Source organism: Ranitomeya imitator, chromosome 1 (genome assembly GCF_032444005.1).
Source record: "Ranitomeya imitator isolate aRanImi1 chromosome 1, aRanImi1.pri, whole genome shotgun sequence".
Classification (NCBI taxonomy): Eukaryota; Metazoa; Chordata; class Amphibia; order Anura; family Dendrobatidae; genus Ranitomeya; species Ranitomeya imitator.
The window spans coordinates 1,014,910,963-1,014,921,885 of record NC_091282.1 but is presented as its reverse complement, the minus strand read 5'-3'; positions in this window follow the sequence as shown (position 1 = coordinate 1,014,921,885).

Genomic DNA, 10,923 nt, shown 5'->3' with positions numbered 1-10,923 from the left:
TGCGGCTTCTTATAGTTCGGTCACAGACGATGACTCCAGTTTCCACCCATTTGTTCCTCATTTATTTTTGTTGTGCATTTAATGTTTTGGAGACATATTGCTTTAAGTTTCCGGTCTTGACGCTTTGATGTATTCCTTGGTCTACCAGTATGTTTGCCTTTAACAACCTTCCCATGTTGTTTGTATTTGGTCCAGATTTTAGACACAGCTGACTGTGAACAACAAACATTTTTTGCAACATTGCGTAATGATTTACCCTCTTTTAAGAGTTTGATAATCCTCTCCTTTGTCTCAATTGACATCTCTCCTGTTGGAGCCATGATTCATGTCAGTCCACTTGGTGCAACAACTCTCCAAGGCGTGGTCACTCCTTTTTAGATCCAGAATAACAAGCAGATCTAATCTGATGCAGGTGTTAGTTTTGGGAATTGAAATTTAGAGGGTGATTCCATAATTTTTTCCTACATAATTGAGTGAGTCCATAATTTTTCCCCTCTGCTTGTTCTTAAAAAGTAACCATTACTGACTAAATCATTTTGTGTTCTTGATTTCTTTTAGTGTTTCTTAAAGCCAGAAAGTTGCCATTTGAAATAACTTTAGTTTGGTGCCATGTCTGTGATTTGCTTTTTCTCTACAAAATTAAACTGAATGAACATCCTGCAAGGCCGGTGATTCCATAATTTTTGCCAGGGGTTGTAGCAGCAGGAGTAACTACGCCCCGGCACTGACTGACAGCCAGCCCTAATGATGATAATAAATGAGTACACCCAAACAGGTTTGTCAGAAAACTTCTAGTTTCCTTTCATAATCAGCTTTTTCTCTGGGCCACCATACAGCAAAATACTCTAACAGTTGTTTGTGATTGATTGCAAACAAGATTTGTTAATTTACACACACAAAAAAAAAATCAATTTTCCTAAATTAATGGTGCTAAAATAAGTAAACCACAATGACAATCTTAGGAGCAAAGCTAAAGTTTAGACTACAAAATTCTAAACAAGAATTCAACCACAGGTTAATCTAATTTTTCACTTAACAGTAGTGTTGAGCGATACCGTCCGATACTTGAAAGTATCGGTATCGGATAGTATCGGCCGATACCCGAAAAATATCGGATATCGCCGATACCGATATCCGATACCAATACAAGTCAATGGGACATCAAGTATCGGAAGGTATCCTCATGGATCCCAGGGTCTGAAGGAGAGGAAACTCTCCTTCAGGCCCTGGGATCCATATTAAAGTGTAAAATAAAGAATTAAAATAAAAAATATTGTTATATTCACCTCTCCGGCGGCCCCTGGACATCAGCGGGAGGATCCGGCGTCCGGCACGGCTTCTTTCTTCAAAATGCGCGCCTTCAGGACCTGTGGAATGACGTCCCGGCTTCTGATTGGTCGCGTGCCGCCCATGTGACCGCCACGCGACCAATCAGAAGCCGCGACGTCATTCCTCAGGTCCTAGAAGGCGCTCATTCTAGGACTTTAGCTGAGGAATGACGTCGCGGCTTCTGATTGGTCGCGTGGCGGTCACATGGGCGGCACGCGACCAATCAGAAGCCGGGACGTCATTCCACAGGTCCTGAAGGCGCGCATTTTGAAGAAAGAAGCCGTGCCGGACGCCGGATCCTCCCGCTGATGTCCAGGGGCCGCCGGAGAGGTGAATATAACAATATTTTTTATTTTAATTCTTTATTTTACACTTCCGATACCGATACCCGATATCACAAAAATATCGGATCTCGGTATCGGAATTCCGATACCGCAAGTATCGGCCGATACCCGATACTTGCGGTATCGGAATGCTCAACACTACTTAACAGGTGTCCACTAGTCAGTTGACTCACTTAAAGAAAAATGTCACAAGGAATATCAGCAAAGCTTTACTGGCCCCATATAGTGCCCCAGAGTATTATGGCCCCATAAAGTGCACCACACTATAATGTTTCCCACAGTATAATGGCCCCATATAATACCCCACAGTATAATGTGCTTCAATGCAATAGTGCATTTAAATAACATAGGGTTCTAAGTAAACACTGTCTTTGATCATAAAAGCCATCTCACCATCGGCAAGGTGACCCTTTTCGGGATGGTCCTACACTGTCTAGTATTAAAAACCTTACGATTTAATACAGTTTACCTCTATGTGTATAAGTGCAGCCAAAGAACTGGGTCCCAAATTGTGAACAGCAGCTATGAAAAACTATTTAAATATTCAGCTCAAGGAAGGGAGGCCATGCGCTGGCTTGCACAAAATGCAAAAATACTAATAAAAAAACAAAAAAAATCAAGCTTGGGTATAAGTTGGTATACATGCAGCACGTAAACGCATTGTCACGGGTTTTCCGCAACGGAGAGGAGCCAGAAAACCACAGTGTCTGATTGCTCCTACTCCTGTGCAGAAGCACTTCACCTTTTTAAATGGTGTTAACTTCTTTTGGCAGAACAGGAGTTAATCAGCCATGTTGGGAACTCTGGGAGTTTGCTCTCTCACCTGAGCTCGGTTAGCCACTCCCATCCCCTTTATAATCTGAGTTCTGATTGAAACCCACTGTCAGAGCTGGCTTATGCTTCATGGCTTGGAGGAAATGTGGTTATATAAGGAATTTGGAAGCGTTATCTGTGACTGTTGTGTGGGTTTGTAAGTGTGATATTTCCCTTCCCTCCTCTTGCTTTGGTTTCTCATCATCCTCCACTCCCCTGTGCATTCCTCTGTTATATGTGAGTGAATATTTGTATGCCTGGTATTTTCAGCTATCCTTGTTCGTGTTGCGTTGTTCGTCCGGTTGGTGTACTGCGGTGCATGGTAGCACTTCACTGGGTGGGGGAAGAGAACAGATGGAGGGCTGATTCAGGAGAAAAGGCTAGGGTGGAAGCCCCAGCATCTCCACCTTCAGAAATATCCTGAGGAATAGGGTGAGCTAAGGCACCCCCTTGTGTTAGGGACAAGGAAAGAGCCCCTGGTCCTCGGTCACCCGACAGCTGAGTCGTGACAAGCATGTTCGCATTGTCCATTAAACAGACAAATCCTACAGAAAACAAAATTATCATATATCCCGCTGTAATTATGTACATAAATAAAAAAAAATAGTGCATTTAAATAACATAGAATTCTTATTAAACCCAATAAGTTTATCTTAGGTCTCATCAGACCACAAATTGGAATAAATACCGTGAGCACTACCAGAGGAGGTGCCAGAGTAGGTTCCCACGCCATAAATCAGTATATGTAAGAAACTCAGCACTCAACTTTATAACATCTGAAATGTACTTTCTTTTTGGACTATAGTACATTAAAGTACATTTCAGATGTCAAAGTTGAGTGCCGAGTTTCTTATATATACTCATCAGACCACAGGGCATGGTTGCAGTAATCTATGTCCTTACTCTGCTTGTCTTCACCAAAGTGTTTGCGGGGATGACAGCCATGTAGTGTGCAGCATATGGTATGAGCACTGACAGGCTGACTCCCCACCCCTTTAACCTCTGCAGCAATGCTGTCAGCACCCATGAGTCTATTTTGAAAAGACAAAAAGAAAAACTCTGGATATTATGCTGAGCATGTACATTCACCTTCTTGGTCAACCATGGCGAGACCAGTTCTTAGTGGAAACTGTCTTGTTTCACCACTGTATGGTCTTGGCCACCGTGTTGCAGCTAAGCAACTAAGCAATATTTTTTTTTTTAGATTGTCATAAGGTTCTTTGCCATAAGGTACCATGTTGAACTTTCAATAATTCACTGTAGAGCTCCATACTTTATCACAATAAACTAAAATATAACCTTTAATTTCTTCAATAAAAATGTTTTTATATCAACAAGTGAATAAATGCACAACAACCACCAAAATATCAAATAGACACTAATAGAGATGCCATGGGGAGTTGCCGAGCCCTGTTCTACTACTGAACCAACACATCATAAAAAGCAGACTCATCAAAACCTTGTCAAATGACAAATGCACTAGCAGGGTGCAGCAGGCCCACCCTGATAAAGGCTGGAGCAGCACAGGTGCAAGCTACTGATGAGAAGAACCATCAATTCACCTAAATAATAGAAGGGTTGGCTGCCTAGTAGCAAAAATGCACACAGGTAAGGCTTGCATAAGACATTATTCACACAGATAGGCGTGATGCACAGTGTCTGGACAACCTATTGATCACGCCCATAGTATTAGCAGGCAGGCTGTCCAGCACTATATATAAATGCACCCAGGGCCGGTTTTAGGCAAAGTGGGGCCCTAGACAAAGGTTAAAATGGGGCCCCAAATGCTAACATATTGCACATCACACAGAAGCATTTCGGTTGTATTTACATTCCCTGAGTTCAGGTCGCTAAACAAGTGTGATCAACAATACTGAAGTAATTGGATGCCTGTTTCCCGGCCTCTTTCCACCATCTGAGAAAGAATGATGGGGACAGAACGATCACTAATAGATCACTAACAGATCACCATACAGCATCATGTTATCAGCAGCATATCTACAGTTTACACCGGCGATGTGCTGCTGAGAACAATGATTTTTATTCCGGCATAAACAATCCAATCACCCAATGAATATGCAGCATTTTGCTTGTTTGGTATAATACACTCCATACTCCTCCATATATTATAATGTGCACCACAGTCCTCCATATTAGAAAATGCACACCCCATAGTCCTCCATATAATATAATGTGTCCCATAGTCCTCCATATAGTATAATACACTCCTCATAATCCTCCATATAGTATTATACACTTCCCATAGTCCTCCAAATAGTATAATACACTCCTCATAGTCCTCCATATATTAAAATATACTCCTCAGTCCTCCATATAGCATAATACACTCCTCACAGTGCTCCATATAGTGTAATGCACCGCCATAGTCATCCATGTAGTACAATTCACTTCCCAGAGTATAATGCACCCCATAGTTCTTCATATAGTATAATGTATTCCCCATAGTCCTCGATGCAGTATAATACAGCCTACATATAGTATAATGCAGCCACCACCCCACAGAGTATAATGCAGCCACCCCACAGAGTATAATGCAGCCCCCCACAGAGTATAATGTAACCCCCCCACAGAGTATAATGTAACCCCCCACAGAATATAATGTAACCTCCCCATAGAATATAATGCAGCCCCCCCATATAGTATAATGTAGCCCCCTCATAGAGTATGATGCAATCACCCCTCATAGAATATAAATATAATACAGCCTGTTGTGAATTCTGTTGTCAAGCTCCCTCCTGTGGTCGTGAATGGTACTTCGGCGAGTTCCGTCTATGGGCTCCCTCTGGTGGCTATGAGTGAAGCTGCGGCTTCTGAAGTTCCTTACACAGGTGACGTGGTTTATCCTTTGGTTGGCTGTTCTTTTTAACTCCTCTCAGATCGTTACTCCATGCCACCTGTCAATGTTTTTGCATTTGTTCAGTTCGCTCCTGGATCTCTCTGGTGACCTGCCTTCTCCTGCAGAAGCTAAGTTCCTGATAGTCTTTATTTGTTCACTGTTTTCTTGTCCAGCTAGTTATCATGATTTTGTCTTGCTAGCTGGAAGCTCTGGGATGCAGAGTGGCCCCTTCCGCACCGTGAGTCGGTGCGGAGGTCTTTTTTGCACACTCTGCGTGGTCTTTTGTAGGTTTTTGTGCTGATCGCAAAGTTACCTTTCCTATCCCCTGTCTATTTAGTTAGTCTGGCCTCCCTGTGCTGAAACCTGTTTCATTTCTGCGTTTGTGACTTTCATCTTTACTCACAGTTAATATATGTGGGGGGCTTCCTTTACCTTTGGGGAATTTCTCTGAGGCAAGGTAGGCTTTATTTTCCTTCTCTAGGGCTAGATAGCCCTTAGGCTGTGACGAGGCGCCTAGGTCTGGTCAGGAGCGCTCCACGGCTATTTCTAGTGTGTGTGATAGGATTAGGGCTTGCGGTCAGCAGAGTTCCCACATCCCAGAGTTCGTCCTGTATGTGGTTTAACTATCAGGTCATTCCGGGTGCTCCTAACCACCAGGTCATAACAACAGCCCCCCATAGAATATAATGTAGCCCTGAACAGGATATAATACAGCCCACCTCCCCATAGAATATAATGTAGTCCCATCCAAGAGTATGATGCAATCATCCCTCATAAAATCTAATAAAGCCCCCCACAGAATATAATGCAGCCCCACATAGTATATAACACAGCCTCCTCCATAGAATATAATGTACCCCCCCAAATATATAGCACAGCCCACACAGTAGTATATAGAACAGCCCACACAGCAGTATATAGAACAGCCCACACAGTAGTATAAAGCACAGCCCACACAGTAGTATACAGCACTGCCCACACAGTAGTATACAGCACTGCCCACACAGTAGTATACAGCACAGCCCACACAGTAGTATATAGCACTGCCCACACAATAGTATATAGCACTGCCCACACAGTAGTATATAGCACAGCCCACACAGTAGTATATAGCACAGCCCACACAGTAGTATATAGCACTGTCCACACAGTAGTATATAGCACAGCCCACACAGTAGTATATAGCACTGCCCACACAGTAGTATATAGCACAGCCCACATCCCCCCTTCCCTCCCCTCCTCTCCCCTCCTGAGAATGGCCCCACAGTCCAGTAAATAAAAAAAAACACAAGCTCCTCACCTCTCCACGCGTCCGCGGTGCTCCCTGCTCCTGTCTCGGCAGCTGCCGCTGCACTGCCTGGGACACTGAGTGCGCGCGCACCCGCAGTGTCAGAGGCAGAGCGGGGAATCATGGGAGAGGGAGTGTCAGGTGACGCCGGTATAGTTCAAAGCGGCGGGGGAGTCGGCGGGGGCGGCAGGCGGGTCCCCCTGCCTCACAGGGGCCCCATAGCGGCTGCGTGACTGGCCGCTAGCTGGTCTGCCTGCCCCTAACGCCGGCCTTGAATGCACCACGCAAAAACCAAGCCAACATAAAGGGGCCCTGCTGTACCCTGCAAAAAAATGAAAAAAAGTGCAATAAAAAGATGAAAAAATGAATGCGTATAATACATTAAATGAGGTATTGGTTACTATTTTGGCCAAAATGGATAAGCTCTCAACCCAACGTGAAGGGTCCTCATTAACTTGCGAATCCTGCGCTAATATCAACATTTTTTTATCATTTTTTTGCAGGGTGCGGCAGGGCCACTTTATGTTGGCTGGGTTTTTGTGTGGTGAATTTATATATAGTGCTGGACGGCCTGCCTGCCAATTCTATAGGCGTGATCAATAGGTTGTCCAGACACTGCATCACACAGCGTCGGACTGGAGCACCTTGGGCCCACCAGAGAAAATCATTCTTGGAGCCCCCTATGTAGCTACATAGAAATAGATACAAGACCACCAATTGTGCGGTAAAAAGCGCTAATATCAGGGTATAATATAAGGTAGTTCATGTCTTAATAATGTAGCAAGGGTTGGGGTAGCCCCCTCACAGAATATAATGTAGCCCCCTCATAAAATATAATGCAGTCCCCTCTCATAGAATATAATGCAGCACCCCACAAAATATAATGCAACCCTCTCAGGTATGACGCAGTCCCCACCATAGAATATAATGTAGCACCCCATAGGGTATAATGCAGCCCCCCTCATATAGTATAATGCCACCCACCACAGAATATAATGTAGTCCCCTGAGAGAATGCAGTTCCACCACAGAATATAATGCAGTCCCCCCATAGAGTATACTGTAGCCCTCTCATATAGTATGATGTAGCCCCCATAATATTATGTAGTCCCCTGAGAGAATAATGCAGCCCCACCACAGAATATAATGCAGCCCCCCATAGAGTATACTGTAACCCCTCATATAGTATGATGTAGCCCCCCATAATATAATGTAGTACCCAGAGTATAATGCAGTCCCCCCACAGAATATAATGTAGCCCCCCCAGGGCCGTATTTAGAGTTTCTGCTGCCCTAGGCACTTCTAGTGCTGCCTCCCCCTTTGGTGATTATGACACTATCGGCAGTGACTTTGGCAAGAATCGCTGATGTGAAAGTCGCCTTTTGCAGCAGATCCGGCAGTTTTTCTGCATCTGCCGCGTAACGGATCACTTATGGCAAAACTGCATTCGGCCTCATTCATTCCCTATGGGATTTGCGGCACTTGCCGTGATCTGGCAGATGCGGTACCATACCTCCCAACTTTTGAAGAAGGGAAGGAGTTATACAGTTTGCGGCGCGCATAGTGCGCCGCGGCAAATTTTAGGCCACGCCTCTGACCACACCCATTTCACAACTAGTCACACCCATATCCACGTCCCAACCGCAGCCATTTAGCACTGCTGATCACACTGTTTTATATACAATAATTATAAACAAGAAGAAATATGGCCACACATGATGCTCAATACTGTATAACGGCCACCACACATGATGCTCCATACTGTATAATGGCCACACATGATGCTCAATACTGTATAATGGCCACACATGATGCTCCATAGTGTATAATGACCACACATGATGCTCCATAGTGTATAATGGGTATAATGGCCACACATTGCTCCATACTGTATAATGGCCAGACAGTGCTCCATACTGTATAATGACCACCCACACATAGTGCTCCATACTGTATAATGGCCACACAGTTCTCCATACTGTATAATGATCCCACATAATGCTCAATACTGTATAATGGCCACAAATAATGCTCCATACTGTATAATGTCCATTGGCCACACATGATGCTCCATACTGTATAACGGCCACACATGATGCTCAATACTGTATAATGACCCCCCTCCTGTATGCATGGCTCATCTCCCTCCCATCCCATATACATAGCTCATATTACCCCTCCTGTATGCATGACTCATATCTCCCCATGTATGCATGGCTCATACTCCCCCCCACCTGTATGCATGGCTCATATTCACCCCTCCTGTATGCATGGCTCATATCCCCCCCACCTGTATGCATGGCTCATATTCCCCCCCCCCCGTATGCATGGCTCCTATCCCCCCCTCCTGTATGCATGGCTCATATCCCCCCCCCCCGTATGCATGGCTCATATTCCACCCCTGTATGCATGGCTTATATCCCCCCCCCCTGTATGCATGGCTTATATTCCCCCCTGTATGCATGGCTTATATTTCCCCCTGTATGCATGGCTCATATTTCCCCCTGCATGCATGGCTCATATTCCCCCCTGTATGCATGGCTTATATTCCCCCCCTATGCATGGCTCATATCCCCCCCTGTATGCATGGCTCATATTCCCCCTCTGTATGCATGGCTCATATTCCCCCCCTATGCATGGCTCATATCCCCCCCCTGTATGCATGGCTTATATTCCCCCCTGTCCCATACTCACCTGTCCCACTGCACGGCCGTGTCGACATCCCTCGCACTCTGTCCCGACTCCAGGCGGCGCCGCCGGCTCACGGGCGCAGCACCTTCTTCCAGCTTGAGCGGTCATGTGACACCGCACATTTAAGGTCATGAATATGCGCATATTCATGGACTTAATGAGCGGTGTCACGTCACCGCTCGTTCAGGACGAGCTGCAGTGCAGACGCCGAGACCATCGCTGGAGCAGGGTGAGTATTGTCTTCAAGGCGGGCGGTGGGGGGGCCCTGGAGGCTGGAGCAGTCTGGGCCCTGCCAGCAGGTGTCAGTGCCAGGGCCCACCGGAGGATCCTCCGGTTCTCCGGTGGGCCAGTCCGAGCCTGGCATCACACCTATCTGTGTGAATAGTGTCTTATGCAAGCCTTACCTGTGTGCATTTTTTCTACTAGGCAGCGAACCCTTCTATTATTTAGGTGAGTGGGTGGTTGTTCTCATCAGTAGCTTGTACCTGTGCTGCTCCAGCCTTTATCAGTGGGGGCCTGCTGCACCCTGCTAGTGCATTTCTCATTTGACAAGGTTTTGGTGACTCTGCTTTTTATGATGTGTTTTTTTGAGTTTCTCTATGTTAGCTGCTCTACTACTGAACCACCCTGCCTATCAGTGGAGGTTGACACCCTATACCTGCACAGTGGCACCCCCGCTCCTCAGCGGCTCACCCTGCTGGCCCTATGAGGCCCTGCGTGGGACAGGGGAGCAAAAGAGTCATAACAATGAGGGATGGGAAGTTTGTATGTCTGAGGGTATATCAAAGAAATATGTTAATATACAGTGGGGCAAAAAAGTATTTAGTCAGTCAGCAATAGTGCAAGTTCCACCACTTAAAAAGATGAGAGGCGTCTGTAATTTACATCATAGGTAGACCTCAACTATGGGAGACAAACTGAGAAAAAAAAAATCCAGAAAATCACATTGTCTGTTTTTTTTACATTTTATTTGCATATTATGGTGGAAAATAAGTATTTGGTCAGAAACAAAATTTCATCTCAATACTTTGTAATATATCCTTTGTTGGCAATGACAGAGGTCAAACGTTTTCTGTAAGTCTTCACAAGGTTGCCACACACTGTTGTTGGTATGTTGGCCCATTCTTCCATGCAGATCTCCTCTAGAGCAGTGATGTTTTTGGCTTTTCGCTTGGCAACACGGACTTTCAACTCCCTCCAAAGGTTTTCTATAGGGTTGAGATCTGGAGACTGGCTAGGCCACTCCAGGACCTTGAAATGCTTCTTACGAAGCCACTCCTTCGTTGCCCTGGCGGTGTGCTTTGGATCATTGTCATGTTGAAAGACCCAGCCACGTTTCATCTTCAATGCTCTTGCTGATGGAAGGAGGTTTCCACTCAAAATCTCACGATACATGGCCCCATTCATTCTTTCATGTACCCGGATCAGTCGTCCTGGCCCCTTTGCAGAGAAACAGCCCCAAAGCATGATGTTTCCACCACCATGCTTTACAGTAGGTATGGTGTTTGATGGATGCAACTCAGTATCCTTTTTCCTCCAAACACGACAAGTTGTGTTTCTACCAAACAGTTCCAGTTTGGTTTCATCAGACCATAGGACATT